Genomic DNA, 16248 nt, shown 5'->3' on the forward strand with positions numbered 1-16248 from the left:
TAATGGCACCAATGGTGAGTTCTTTTTCTGACCTTGGAGTGTCCTTTCAGTGAAGGAAAATGTCTTGGTTCTGAATTTACTAAGCTCCTAAGAAGCAAAATACTCATAAAAGAGGAAGATTCTTCAGATCAGATTCTTCCCCATCCTGGCCTGCTTCATTTTGTGACGTTCCCTCTTCTGGCCTTTTAACCACATCTATGTACCAGGAGAATACCTTGCCTTTGGAAGAGACAGGATGCAATGACTGTACTTCTTCCCCTACATGAAAATCCACCAAGTGTACTGTTGATTTTTGGACAGCCTGTCCCACTGAATCAAGAAAAGGATACACAAAGGAGCTGAATACGAATGAAATTTCTATCATATTGTCTGTTTAGGTTGAGGGAAAGAAGATTATTCCATGGGGGTAGCATGATGTATTTGAACCTAACTCAAACATGGATTCAAGGACACCTTCATGTGAAGCAAAATTCATAAGTCCAACTGCTTAATTTTACTTTAAAGCTAATTAAAACTACATGTGTTTTATATGTATATTTATATAATACATATAAATTGGTTGTGGTTATTTAATTTATATGGAATTTGTCTGATACTTTGAATAGAGAATGCTATTGCTAATGATTCACTGAAATGTTTCAGGCTTTTTCTTTTTCTGATGCAAAACAATTTCCCTGAAAGGTTGAAAATCATTTGAATGAACCTATAAAATAGGCGGTAAAATGGTTTTTAGCACAACTAAGGAGGTGCTGTGCTGGTCTTAATGAGGTGCTCACTTATGAAAGAGTATTATCATGCTTACACAAATCATTTGTTTCAGTGACATTTGAAACAGCTATTAATGCAAAAACTTTACACCTATAAGCCTGACTTTACCATTTTTGCCACATATCCAAGAGTTTTGACAAGCTTGACTACTTACTGTAAACTTTCTTCTTCCTCAAAGGAGACATTCATCCTATTTGAGCACAAATGATCATGAAGACTTAGAAGTCTTTAAACAACAATGCGAAGAATCTTCATTCTGGTTTATTGCTTAAAACAAATGAGCTGAGTTTGGTTACATTTAGAAATTCTTGTTTTCCATCATCATTTTTTCTAATTGCTCGCACACTTAGGACATAAATTTTCTCAAATTAACAAGTAAAATAATCAGTGCTCACTGTGTGAAAACTTTCATTCAGAATTATGTGCCATCCACAAAAGAAGATGTGATTTCTGTTATTGAGGGGATTATGCAAAATCTAAATGCAGAGATAGGAAGAGAGCTGGTCTCTTGCAGACAAAGCTGCAAGTCTGCCTTTAAATGTGTCTCGCAGGCAGGGCAGGAGTGCTCTAGAGAAGAGCCATCTGGAGCTGGACATCTTAGACAGTACCCAAGGTAGGCTCGGGTTCTGTCCCAAGCCAGAAACATGGCACTCAATGTCTTAAGGGCCTCAGAATGTGTTGTTATGAAGATTCTGTTCTGAAATGTAGCTATCAACAATTTCCAGTCTATAAAAAATGTCTTTTTTTTCCCCTAGGTCTCTATGATGGCATAGATACTTCTATTTGATTTTTAAATAGGTCAGTGCTCACTTTGTGAGGAATATGGGATCAACCAACAGCCAGCCATGGAAACGTAGACAACTTTTATTTCTGAATCCGTAAGTATCAGGTTTGCCTTTCTAAGCAGAGGTTTCTCCACTGGGCTCTGGCAAAGTTTCTCTCATCATTTATCCCCATCTCCTCCTCTCCTTATGCTCCCATTTCCTGTGCTCCATTTACATGGAATGTCCCCCAACCTGCCGATTCCATCTATGCTTCTCACTTCTTAAAAAAAAAATAATTTTAGGGAAAACGTGAAATATTTAGACATGATGTGGGGATTTTAACTTTCCTTTGAAATATTTCAGGATTGGATCTGTGCTTTTAAGTGACCTAGATCCTACTTCCAATAATAACCCAAATTAAGAATGATAAACAGGGAACTCATGATTGAGAAAGGGGTCATCTAAGCTTCTACTGTACAAAAGTGACTAGAACAATTCCATCTAATTCTATGTATGGCCTCCTTTATTTTGATCACTTTACTATGCATGTGTTAAATTTATGCTGATTCCATTTTTTTTAATTATCTTATGTCACAGATTTTTTGCACTGCCAAAACATGCTTGAGAATCCAAAGAGGGAAAAAAATGATACAATAGATAGCCTCATCCATCCTTATACAATATATTAAAATTTGGGTCATGTGCATTTTGAGAGATTTAAAATCCTTTAGAAAGCTATAACAAGAGTTGGAATTTAATATGGTACATTTAAACACACACACTCATGTTCACATTTATATTTGACAGTTTCAGCCTCCAGTCTTTTTATCAGGCTTTTAGGAAAGTGACCAGGAATGGGGATATTTGAGAAGCTCCCCAGTAGTTGCTAATGTTTCGCCAGTGTCCAGAACCATTGAGCAAAGTTATACAATTGTGGGGAAGAAATTAGTCTGTTTTTCTATTCTCTCTTCTATGATTCTTCATGCATTATCTCACCGCACAAACAATATTATCAAGAAAAACATGAAATGTACTTCGTTTGACTTGTTGACTTGTTTTGACCATAAAATTATAGGTCAAAGAATCACACCTGAGAAACAGGGAAAATGATAGTTTAGCATAAAATGTTCACCAAAAAGGTGAGAGCTACCAAACTTACTGATTGAGGTGGTGAGAAGAAAATAATGAAGGAATATGATAGATGCAGAAGGAAATTACCTTTTTAAGTCTCCAAAAGTATAGGAAATCTAAGTCATTCTTGGAAGGGACTGCCAATACTTGTACCTCTATTATAGATGAAATTCAGATTACTCTTTTATTTCATATGACCCTGTTATAGATGCAGAAGAGACTTTGATTTCTGAAATCTCTTTCCTTTTTAATCATGCTGTAAACCCAGCAAAGCTGCAGGGGAGTGGGCCCCTGTGTCTTATCTCATGATATTTTTCATCCTCTGCTAAGCCTTTGAGAGGCATTAAGACACTTTGGAGGACTATAGGCCAAGAATTTCCTATGTTGGAATAACTCTTGGAGTATACCATGCCTGGAACAAGTTAAAAGTGACTTCAATCATCTCAGATTTGAAATTGCCCACAAAATCATATCAGTGGGTGACGACAGGAGGCAAAATCAAAGTTTGATTGGTCTCCAGTCTGAATAATGGACTACATGGAGCCTTATCACTGACAAAGCCAACAGACAGCAACAAGTAACACACCTATGAGAAGATTGAGTGCCTAAGCTCTTGTCAGCTCTTAATGAGTGCCTACCTCTCAAAGTACATCTACCCAAATTAATTATCCAATTCCCTTGAAAACCCAGAACCCCAACTCAGCTCATTTCTTATCTCCTCTGGGATGAACAAAACCCCACAGAGCTTTTCTTCTTGTAAGATTTTTGTGACCCTAAAATGTAAGTAGATCATTATATTTTTGGGGTGTGAGGGTTGACTGACAGTTCCTTATTAGCATTTCCAAGTGGATAAAATGTTTTCTCTTAAGAGATTCAATTTCAACAAATAAAACCATAACCTGAAGACTGTATCCTTCAGACATTAAAATGAGTGAGCATTTGGAGATTGGGATATGGCACTAGTACATGGGAAAAGATTTATATCCCAGTTGAATTTTTCTTTATAGAATTTAATCATGTGCATTAAGGCCATAGATACTTCTTTGAAGTCAAATGCTGGAAAAGTTTACTAGGAGAACAACCTGAGGATGAAAGGCAGGACAGAGTATCATTTTTAGCTTGTGTGTTCCTCCACTTTCCAGTAACTTAGTTTCACCAACATTACAAATAACTTATTCTAGTCAGAAATAAATGATCTCTAGTGGAATATTTGGCCACAGACTTTCCCCCAGAGGCTTCCCTCATCCCATGTATAAACAATGTGAAGCTAGAGAACTAGAACAAAGGAGAAGTCTACCCTGTCTACTATGTACTGCACCATGGGAGAGGGAGGATTTATAGACCAGCCCCATCCTCTCCCCACAGTAGATTACTTGAACCTTAAGACCAGCAGTTGAAAGGGAAGGATGATCTTTGAATCAGGCAAAGGTTAGAATTTTTAGTTTTGCAGGCTTAGATTTTTAACAGTAAAAACAGGGCAATAGGAAATCTCAGAATCCACTCAAGAGCTATTAAGATTATTTATTAAAGAACAAGAAAAGGAGATTCAACAAAGCACACTTGAAGTTAGCAACTGGTATAAACATCTAGGAATGCTTTTTTATCCTATTTATTATGGATACCATGAATGTAATTTATACCGTCCACAAATGTAGGTAAGCTTTTTCCTTCCATTAGGTATTTTAAGGATCTATCATCATTTATTTAACCAATCCTATATTGATAAGCATTTAAGTTTTATTTAGATTTGCTATAATAAACAATGCATTGATGAATAATGGTGATTCTAGTGGCTCAACACAGCCTAAAATTGTGTGATTCTGTAAAATTAATACCCGTCACACTGGATTAGGGCCCACTCTAATGACCTCCTTTGAAAGTTCCTATTTGGAATTAGAAACATTTCCATGTAAGGTATTAGAGATTAGGCTTTTAACATAAATTCTGGGAGTACACAATTTAATCCATGACAAGAATTACTAGGTTTGTCCACTCTACTATTTTTAAGGTAAGACCTAGACCTAAATAAATACAACATCCTGTTGTAAATAGGTACCTTTTCTTTTGGGGGTTAGTATCCTCTTTAGTCTCTTCTGTCCATGACCACTACCCTCAAACCCTTAGTTTGAGTATATCACAACATTTTAAGTCACCCTGGAAAGTTGCAGGTAGGGTTAAAATTTGCTTTCAAGGATTAAAACCCTCATGCTTGAAAGTTCTGGATTGTAGCCTCTGGACAGCATATTATCAAGGCTTTTATTTGGCTTTTGACATTTATCTAGCATGATACACCTTTAACTGTCAGCTTACTGTGCATCAAACCAAAGGTTATATTTGCCCTTATAAATTCCCTGTTCAAGCCTTTGCTTCCTCTCTTTCTTGCAGTAAAGCAGAGAGGAAAAAGAGAAAAAGATCATGGCCATGTTTGCCCAGGAACATTTCAAGGGTAGTTTTCCTTCAGCAGAGAGTTTTCAAGTTTCAACTGGCCTTCCTTCTGTGAGATGGAGCTCCCTTAACTGTGCCTTCATGCTGGTCTATAGCTATTTGCCATACATTGAAATATTTTTTTAAAAATAACATTTCATAACTTCTGATGCAATCTAAAATCTTGAAACCAGTTTGATGTTGCTAAACTTTTAGCTCATGCATGAACACAACTTTTAATAAGAAAGTGTTGCAGATTGAGGGTTGGGTTGTCTGGTTAACCTTTCCAGAGATAGAATTTGGTATGTTAAAAAAAAAATCTAGTATACTTTTTTCAGTGATGATGCAAATATGTGCATCTGACAAATTCACCTAATGGGGAACTTTATGCAAAGGTTTCCTGTCAGAGTCCTATCCTATGTGAAAAGTTATGCCATTATCCCCACCCACCCCACCTTAAAAATTATGGCTGAGGGACCATTCTGGGAAGACTATGGCTTCAGGTATCACCACCTTGCTCAGTTTTGACAAAGGGCCTCTCACTTTAGAGAAGCTCTGAAGTACTCTGATAGTTAGGCTTTGTCAATTAATGACATGCCTCAGAGCTGAAGAATATATCCTTTCTTGGAGGTGAATCTGAGCTGTACAACTCTGTGTGTGCCACACAAACCTTTGAAAAAGGAACCCAAAATGATTTCTTTGATGTGTGTGTATGTTCACTTAGGCAAATGGTGACCATATATTATTTACTCTCCAATGTAGGACTCTGAAATTTAAACAGGATAGTTACTAATAATTACACCAAGATTATAGTTATATACGATCACTCTACCTATATGCATGACTACCTTCATTACTCACAAACTTCTATCTGATGTTCTAGGAGATTCATGCAGACTCGGCCAAAAGATTGATTTTTTCCAAAAATATTAAATATTTGATATTTACTTTTTATGGAAAAGTCACACTTGGATGTGCTAAAAGGTTGCATTAAAGAAGCACATTTAAAGTAGCAATAATGCTCCTTCTCCCCCATTTTCCTACCTCTGTGGAAGTATATTAAATTATTGACTGTGAGTCCTACACCAAGTATTCTCAGCCTAGTATCTGTGCACCCTGGGTTCACAGCCTTATTTCAAGGTGTCTCTTTTTGCTTTCATTTTGATATGTGTGTGGCACATTCTAGGTCATTTGCATATTCTCTTAAAGCGAATACTGAAACATGACTTCATTGCTATAATTTGCATTTGGCTTTCTTATCAGGTTGGGACTAGGTAGAACCACTTTAATAACCACAGACCAAGGAGAGGAAAACAGAAGCATATTTATACACACATTCATACATACATAACCTACATCTCTATGCCAAATGGGGCCCATATTATTTCACGGATATATGAAGAACATAATATTTTTGTGAATGTAGCAACTTAGTTTGAAATCAAAACTTGGATTTTAGTTTTTAGTACTTATATACTAATATTTTGAGAAATAATTGATTTCAGGTTCCCCCAAAATCTTATTTTAAACTTATTTATTTTAAGATTCATGCATTTGCAATTTCATTTGCATTCAATTTATCAATTTGGTTCCATTTATGATTATATAAAATCTATAACATTAGAAGATTGTACTTTAAAAAAAAAATCTCTAACCAATGAATTCATTACTAGCTCTGTTCCATGTCAGTGTGTGTTTGGCATACTGACTCACAAATGAGTGTGTACAAATAAAAACTCACCAGTATGTGGATATCTGGGTGAATAGACAAAGCAGAATATAGGTGAAGAAGAGAAATGTTAAAGTAAACAGCCATAACTTTTAATATAATAATGAAGCTTGCAGCATTTTATTATGTTTTTGAAATTTAAATCTGAAAATATAGAAGGAAGAGAACTATTTAACAATGAATGTCCATGTGCCCGTTATCCAACCTCAATGGTATCCTTGTAGGAATAATTATTTTTTTACCTATACCGTTCCACAATTAGGCTCTCTACAAATTATTTTGAACCTGATCCTTAACATTACATCACTGTGCCATAAATATTTCAATATGTAGGTATATTATACAAAGACTTTTGTATTTCTAAACAGTATTTCAACTGCATTACTCCACCTAAAAATATGGCAATAATTTCTTCCTTAATTAAAGTAACTATCCACTATAAAATTTCTTCCAAAAGCTGTTACAACTTTTTTCTTTCAGCGTATTTGTTCCAATCAGCATCCAAATAAGCTCTGTAGATTTTTCCCTGAATTTCTTTCATTTTGTGGATTCCTCCTTCAACTTTTTCCTTTTAATTTATTACTGAAGAAACCAGGTCATATAACCCATAGAGTTTTTCACAATTGTTTTTCTGATTGTCATTTTTTAAGTATCATTTAATATATATTTTTTTCCTTGTATTTCCTTGAAGTTTAGTTAAAGAGTCATTTTTCTGATTCAGGATTCATTTTTGCAGGGTGGCATGGGTAGCTAGGATTTTTGAGGTTAAAGTTATATATTTCCATTCAGAGTTATACAATGTTTAGTTGCTTCTCTTTTGTTATACCAGCAATCATGAATGATCATTGACCAATCTGTTCTTTAATTAGGTATTGTGAAATGGTGACATCTTTATTCCATCATATTTTCCTTGCTTATTGGTGGGAATAATTTTGAATGCTCATCAGTGATAGGTTATTCTGATGTCTGGTTTGTAAATAAGGTAACATAAATGCTAGTTTTTTCCCCCTTTATGAGTTTTCAAGAAAATGAATTGGTTCTTTATCATACTGAATGGTTACAAAGTACTTGAAGACGTTGTTGATATATATAAATCCTGGAACCCAACATATCAGCATAAATAGACATTTGTTTTGATCCAGAATACTTAGGCTCCAGTCTTAAATAACAATACTAACAACTATCACTATCACCAACACTAGGATTACCGAAAAGTATTTTTTTTTCCAGCTTTCATGTATTCTTATGGAATATCCTACTAGGAATACACAATCAAATTACTGTGTTTTCAAATTCCTGAATTGGTTTCTATCTGCATGGTTTGCTACCAAGTGAATACGTAAATAGGTGCATATAGCTCTGTTTCTTTTTCTAACTTTTATAAGTTTAAATATATTCTTTAAAAAGTGAATTGTACTTTTAAATTATGCAAAATATTTACATAATTCCAAAAGTCAAATCAACAATAAAAGGCATATTCAGAGAAGCCTCATGTTATTCATATTCACTTTAACCTGCTTGCTTTTTTTTTAAAAGATAGGTCACTTTCAAAAATTACCTTTTGATTTATTCATCATTTAGAATATAAGCAAATATAAGTATTTAGGGTCCTGTGTGTTTGTGTGTGTGTATATATTATTTTGGAAAAGTGACAAAATACTACATTTTGCTTCCCCTTAACTTTTCCATTGATCTGCAGATCAATTCATGATGGTATGTGATTTTTTTTTTTACACATGTAGAGTATTTCACTGAGTGAATATACTCTAGTTGACTCAAACAGTCACTTATAAATGTACATCTGGGTTACTTTCAGTATTCAACTTTATAAATAGTGGTGTGATCAATGCCTTGTACATATATCCTTACATAATAATAATATAATTAATTTTTAATTTAAAACTGGTCTCAGAATTATGTAAGAAGTTTCAAACCACAGAAATGTATAAACAGGATCCACATCTCAAGTTCTTTAATTATATTATTCTATTTTTCTCCAAGTCAGCATAAGTTTTCTAATTTGAACTTCTATCCTATCAAGATAGTTAGAAGCAATCCCTGTCTTTTGTAGAGGTATCCTCCCTTCCCATGTTTTGCTGTGTCTTTGGAAACTATACATTTCAAATGTTCCTTAAAGAACAGCGAAACATGTCAGGTTCTTCATCATAGCATTTCAGTTGGATAAGTTGTCCTGATTCAGCAGCTTTTTCCTGGGACCTTTACCAGGCTCCTCTAAATGAATGAATCATGCAGAAATTCAAGATTCCTTCTCTGTTTAGAAATCAGGATGTGTTGATCTTAGAAGTCTTTCAATCCTATCTCTATTTTTCTGTGTGACCCATGGTCCTGTTTCCCATCGATCCACACTCATCATAGCTGAAAAGAGTGTCCCTATTTCTCCCATGTTTCCCAAGAAGATATCTTGTCCACATTCATAAACATTAAACACCCTCAGTGACTAAGGCTTTCAAACTAAAATCAAAAAGTCTCCCTGCTAACCTTTCTGCCAAATCCCTACCCTACATCAATAATTCTCGCTTGAATAAAAGGAAGAATAAATATTGGGGTTTTTAGATCAAAAATATTATCCAGATACATGCAAATGTTAGTACTTCCTTGTTTGTTCCCTATGGTAGCCTTCAGTTCTCATTAAATTTTAAAATTTGAGTAACAACCGAAAGCAGAGACAAGGAACCTTGATTTTAGAAATCTTTCGATCCTATCCCAAGAGTTCAACTGACTGATAATCGACAGTTCATCAAGTTCTTTGTTCATTCAGATCCCTGAATTCTTGGATACACATAAAGGTATGTTTCATAGATCACAAGGATGTTCACAAATAGCATCCACCAATTGTAAAATTGAAGGCATTCCCAATAAAAACTAAAACAAGATAGGGATGCCCTCTTTAACCACTTCTATTTAACATAGTTCTTGAAACACTGGCAGAGCAATTAGACAGACTAAAGAAATTAAAAGGATACACGTAGGAAAAGAAGAACTCAAATTTGCACTATTTGCTGATAATATGATTCTGTGCTTGGAAGCCCCTAAAAGTTCCACCAGAAAACTTCTAGAACTAATAAATGAATTCAGCAAAGTAGCAGGATATAAAATCAACACCCATAAATCAAAGGCATTACTGTATATCAATGACAAAACCTCCAAAAGGGAAATGAGGAAAACTATCCCATTTTTCAATAGCCTCAAAAATAAAATAAAATAAAATACTTGGAAATCAATGAAAGAAGTGAAAGATCTATATGATGAAAATTATAGAACCCTATAGAAAGAAATCAAAGAAGATCTTAGAAGATAGAAAGATCTACCTTGCTCTTGGATAGGCAGAATTAATGTTATCAAAATGACCATACTTCCAAAAGCACTATACAGATTTAACATCATTGAATTTCAATTTGAGCGACTCAACATCTCTTTTCATCATACATTTTACTAACACTCAATAATATTGTTTTAGTCAGCTTTTTCACTATGGTGACTAAAAGACCCAACCAGAACAATTGTAGAGGAAAAAAATTTATTTGAGAGCTCAGTTTTCAGAAGTCTCAGTCTACAGTTGGGTTGTTTCCATGCCTCAAGGCTCAAGGGTGAGGGAGAACATCAGGGCAGAAGAGTTTGGTGGAGGAAAGTGGCTCACATGATGACCCGAAAGTAGAGTAAAAGACTCTTCTTGCCGGATACCAAATATACACCCCAAAGGCACACACCCAATGATCCACTTCCTCCAGCTACACTCTATCCCATTTGAGTTTACCACTCAGTTAATCCCATCAGGGGATTCATTCCCTGATTGGGTTCATGCTTTCATAACCCAACCATTTCTCCTCTAAATGTTCTTGCATTGTCACACACAAGAGCATGTGGGGGACACCTCATATCCAAACCATAACAAATATGAACTACATGTTCCAATAAACATTAGGGTTAGCTGCAACCACAGAAAACCCCACTATAGTGACTTTGAACACACAAAAATATTTTGTTTTTAATTTTTCGTCTCATGTGGAGATAGGCAGTGCAGGCTGGTAAGAGAGTTAATTATGCTACTTCTGACTCAAGTTCCTTCTGGGCTTTGCACTACCATCTTTGTTGTTAATATCTGTCCTTGTGTTGCCAAGCTGGTCATCTCACCTCAAGCACCAACTCATTGTTCCTATCAACAAAGAGGAAAAGCAGAACATCACCAGGAGAAACAATGGGGGCACGGGACTGCGGAGTCACTCTCTTTAAAAGGTTTCCTGGGAAGCTTATCCTGGCAACAACCACTCATTCTTAGCCACACCAGGACAAAGGGCCACCTCTGGCCTCAACAATATGAGATGAAGGTATTTTAACTGGGCACATGGACACACTGAGCAAAGCAAGAATTCTGTAATTAAAGAAGAGGAGGAAATGAACATTGGATAGTTAATCACCTTCTTATGTAAAACATACAATATACAGTGCCTTCAAGGAACGCCTTAACTTACTCAATCTGCCTCATTGTGGAAAGTATAATGTCATCTCTCCATCTTTGAAATTTTCCTTTAGTGTTTCACTCACAGGAATATCCCCTTTCTTTCTTTTCTCCCAGATACTATATTCATAGAATTTTTTTTTTAAGTTGGAGAGAACCAGAGCAATCCCATGGCCCCACTTTCACAAGACATGAGACCTCATTTTAATAATCCCCACCATCATGACAGCTCCTGCTCCTCTATCTAGATCTAGAATGACTCCATGGTACTTTCCCCATCACCCCCTGACCACTTCATCCTCAAATTGTAAAACATATAATATACAGTATAAGTTCTTCTTTGAATATTGTATTTAAAATCAGTCATATCTCATCAACTATAGACTGAAAAATATTTAATCTTCCTTAACTTTTAAAAATTTTAGTGAAGTACATATAGGGACAAGGAAGAAGGAACTGCGAACATTATATTTGTACTTTTGTCACAATGTTTATATTTCCCAAATAATAAGAGATGAATTGGAACAAAACAAAAAAGAAAGTAACTAGAAAAAGAAAAGTAAATTTTGAAGTACATGAAATAGAAAAATTTTTTTTACAAATCTCAGGAAAGAAAACAAACCTCTATTTCCTTGAACATATCTTTTAGAATCTACATATAACTTATCATACCTGTATACACATAGAACATTTGTGACAGTGGAGATCACTGTTTCTTAGACTCCTGTAATGTCAAAGTAATTCAAGTATGTTCCATGATACATAATTTTTCCCCTTGTGAAATGCTAACTGTATGCTAAATGCACAAAAGGAGTTTGCATTTGTATAACTCAAAAAATTTTTAGTTTACAAATCTCTCTTTTTCTGCTTTCTTTTGATCTTTATAATCCATATTAAAATTGTGCCCCATGATTACAAAAAGTAATGACTTGTCCAAAGAATCATATTTAAAAGTGAAAGAAATGAATCTTTACTTTGAAATCTCTCATTTCACCAACCCTTGGCTTTCTAGTTAAAAAAATACATTTTGGGGATCAAATATTCAAGGATTTACATCCTATTTGAAAAACACTGCTTTGGTTACTTAGTTTACTTTTTCCAAGTTAGGAATATGATGGTGTTGGGAAGAAAATACATTTTCGGGTTTAGAGATATGGCTTAAGGCTCTAGGCAATAAATTTTCAACAAGACTGAGGTTTCTAATCTGTACTCTGTAGCTGGTGGAATTTATCATGTCACTTACCTTCAATTAACTGCTTCAATTTTCTCAAGGAGCAAGCCAAGGAGACTCAATCACAAACCTGTGATTGATATATTGAATCCAGAGTGGATCACTTTCCTTTATAAGTCTCTCTGAGGATCACTTACTTTCTGAAAGGAAAGATCTTTGAGTCATACTGACCTCTTCCTGCTACAGGCTAATAATTGTTGGGATGAAATTAGGTCTTTCATTCTTTAATCTGTGTCTTTGAGTAATTTCTAAGGATTTCTTGAGTCGTGAATTTGGAGCCTTAACTATTCTAGGTGCTTACATCAATTGGACAAAAGTCTAAGACTTTTGGTGCTCCCATTTCCATGGATGAGGCCATTAAATTGTTCTGTACTAGCACCATGTCATTAGGCTAAAGGAGGGAAGATTGGTAGCTGAGAGGACACTGAAGAGACTATCCAAAGAATGGCGTGATGGCCTGTGATATTAAAATGGAAGAAGAAAAAATGTCAAATCCTGAGAGAGTAATAAAACTTGAAGAAAACAGGATAGGAGGGGAGTTCTCAGCATAGTCTATGAATAGGTGGACTCAAAATAAAAGGGAAAATTCTAGAAAATTTTGTCATCAGACATCAATATGTAACATTTTTAGATGTTTCCAAGTATGCAGCATTTTTCCATGGTAGCAAGGTCCAATATGGAACAGAGAAGTGATCAGTAACTCAGAGCAAAAATGGATAAGGTCAGAGTATCAGACAGGTTTACATGAATAATATAAATATGAAGATTGCCATAGATACTAGCAGGGGTAAGAAAGAGATGCAAACCAAATTTCTCAGTGATTTAACCTGGGGTGCTTTCAAATGACCAGAGGCACATCATAGATACAATGATATAGGTATGACTTGCATTATAGAGGAAGAAGTATTATTGGTGAGCTATAGAAAAATCATTGTTTGGAAGTATAGCTAAAAAATTATAAGACCATTCCCAAATATCAAGATATATGGGATGTGAGAAGAGTCACCTTTGCAAATTACACAAGGAAGAAAGAGCCATATTTACTAAAATAAGGATCTTGAAGACAGTAAAAGAATCCTTTCAAAATTAAATGTGGATCCTTGAAGCTCAAAGGAATGATACCAGGAGTGGCATGAAAAATCGGTTGAAAAAAAGTAGCAAGATGAATAATATGAAATTGTAGCAGAATGAAAAACTGAGTTAGTAATCTTGCACTATCACCAGCAGATAATGACAAAGATATCACAGTACATGGTTTTTGCAGTTCCAGGACTAAACAGACTGAGGCTTACTGAGGTCCTATCAGATGAATACCCACACACTATGCGTGGAATTACACAAGAGGAACCCTGAGGCTGGGTAATCCGGACTCTTATAACTTTAAGAATGCCTGACTTCTGCTCTGGGGACAGATGTTATCTTTGTTATATAGGATTATAAGAATGCCTGCCCTTGCTTAACAGGGGGGAACTATTTCTATTTTCAAAGGCTGTCTACTAATTATCCTTAAAACTATAATCGGGACCAAAGGGCAGTCGATTTATCTGCTGACAAGACTTTAGAAGCACAAGACCCTAGAAATTATTTCACAGTATTGGTTCCTGGCCTTTTCTCTAGCCTCAGGATGCCTGAGTGTTTGACCAAGGATTGAATGCCCTTTGAAACACTAACTCAAGGGATTTATCAATACTCTATGTTCAAGATAGGTGAGAATTCAGCTGAGGAAATTATGCTTTAAGCTAAGCACAAGCCTCTCATTGTTGGGATTGTGATGAGTACCTGGTAATGAATGACACAGCTGAACCACAGACCAAGTCCTATTCATCTTGTCTTGGAGGAACCACCACTGAAGAAGAGCCAGTAGTCCAAAGAGTTAAGAACCAATAGATCTTCTCAGCTGAGATGGCCTGATCTTTCCCAAGTTTGTCTTTTTGTGATTATCTGTTTCCCAACACTGTGTGGCTAGGAAATTTTGCAACCATGCCTAAGAGTCATGAGGCCACCCACCAGGCTGATATATTATGCTGTGTTGTTGCTACCTTTTTCTGTATACTTCCTTACACTGTGTTTAGACAGTTACCCCTTATGAGTGTCCATCCAATCCCCAAACCTCTGCTTCTCTTGAGCAAAGTGAGCATGGCCCTTACTAAATGGCTGCTTCACATTCTGGGGCTCAGTGTGCATGCTCTATTTTTAGTATTTTATTCCTTTCTAGTGCTTAGCAGTTCCCCGGTGCACTCTATCTACAGAGCAAATGTCCCATCTTCTGATATGTTGTAGGAAATGATTTGCCTATCGCGGTGGGATCAGAAAGGGGATTTGAGAGCTGAAGCTCTGGTAAGACCCTCCCAGAACAAAGGGAATGCGACCTGTCACACTCAGTACCTATGAGGGCATGTGCAACTCTTTTGCAACTCTCTAGTATGGGATATCCAATCAGAATTAATAGTACCATATAGAGCAGACAAGGGCTAAAGAGGAAACTAACAGGATATACAAGGCAATGGCCCACTGTGCTCCAGGCTCAGCCTTTGGATGCAAATCTGCTGGTCCAGTGCCTGCCCTAATAAATGCTGCTTCTTGGCTGAAAACCTATGTCCTATATCCCGCAACAAAATGACTTTTTATACAGAACATTCCATCAATTATCCTGGTTTTATTTCTATCTGGTTTTATTTCTATCTCCATACCACTCTTAGAGGTACCTGTGCTACCTAAGCCTTTCTGGATCCATCTCCTAGGGTTTCATCACCATTTACCATTTACTCAGGTTTTCTCCCTGTATCTCTTCTTCTCTGTTATGATTTGTCATCTATGTTCCCATTTGTTGTTACTGTTTATTAAAACTTTTTTTTTTGGTCTTGGTGAGATTTTCCCATTTAATTTTTTAAATAAGTGAATAAAAATGAAATAAATATATATATATATATATATATATATATATACACACACACACACACACACACACACACACACACACCAAAACCCACCGAACGTTCATTTCAGTAGAGTATTGAGAGGGAGAAAAAGTAAGCACAAAAGCCTAATTGACTGCCATAATCAGAAACATTCAATTTCAATCCCAATTAATTTCATAAATAATTTTCTAAAAGATAAATTACCAAGGCTATCTTCATCACTGATAGTGCACTTGGTTATAGTATCCAGAATACTATTTCTTTTTCCTCCCAAGTTTACAAATCAAATTCAATAGATATTCATTAAATCTTACTCAGACTAGATAGAAAATGAATTATATAAGCTTCCATTCTAACAATATTTTATCTTTGATGACTATTTTTGTAATAATTATCCATATCCTAGATCTTTAAAGTCAAGTTTATTGAGGGATAGTTTATATATTATACAGTGAGTTTTCACAAATGACTACCTTGTTGAAACCTCTGCAAAAATGAAATGTAGAATGTTTCATCACCCCCAAATTTCTTACATGCTCCTTTGTAAACAGTCGTCTTTTACTCCATCCCCAAACCTTGGTAACATTGCTCTCTCCCCAAGTATTTGTCTTTTTAAGGCTATCATGTAAATGAAATTCTACAGTATGACAACTTTGTTTCCAGCTTCTTTTACTTAGCATACTATTTTGGGGAATCATCCACAATATTGAAGATATCAACATTTTTTTCTGAACAATAATCCAATATATGAGTATTCACCAAGTGGATTTTTTGATCAATAATACACAATATCTAATATGACAATC

Source organism: Marmota marmota, unplaced genomic scaffold (assembly GCF_001458135.2).
Source record: "Marmota marmota marmota unplaced genomic scaffold, marMar, whole genome shotgun sequence".
Classification (NCBI taxonomy): Eukaryota; Metazoa; Chordata; class Mammalia; order Rodentia; family Sciuridae; genus Marmota; species Marmota marmota.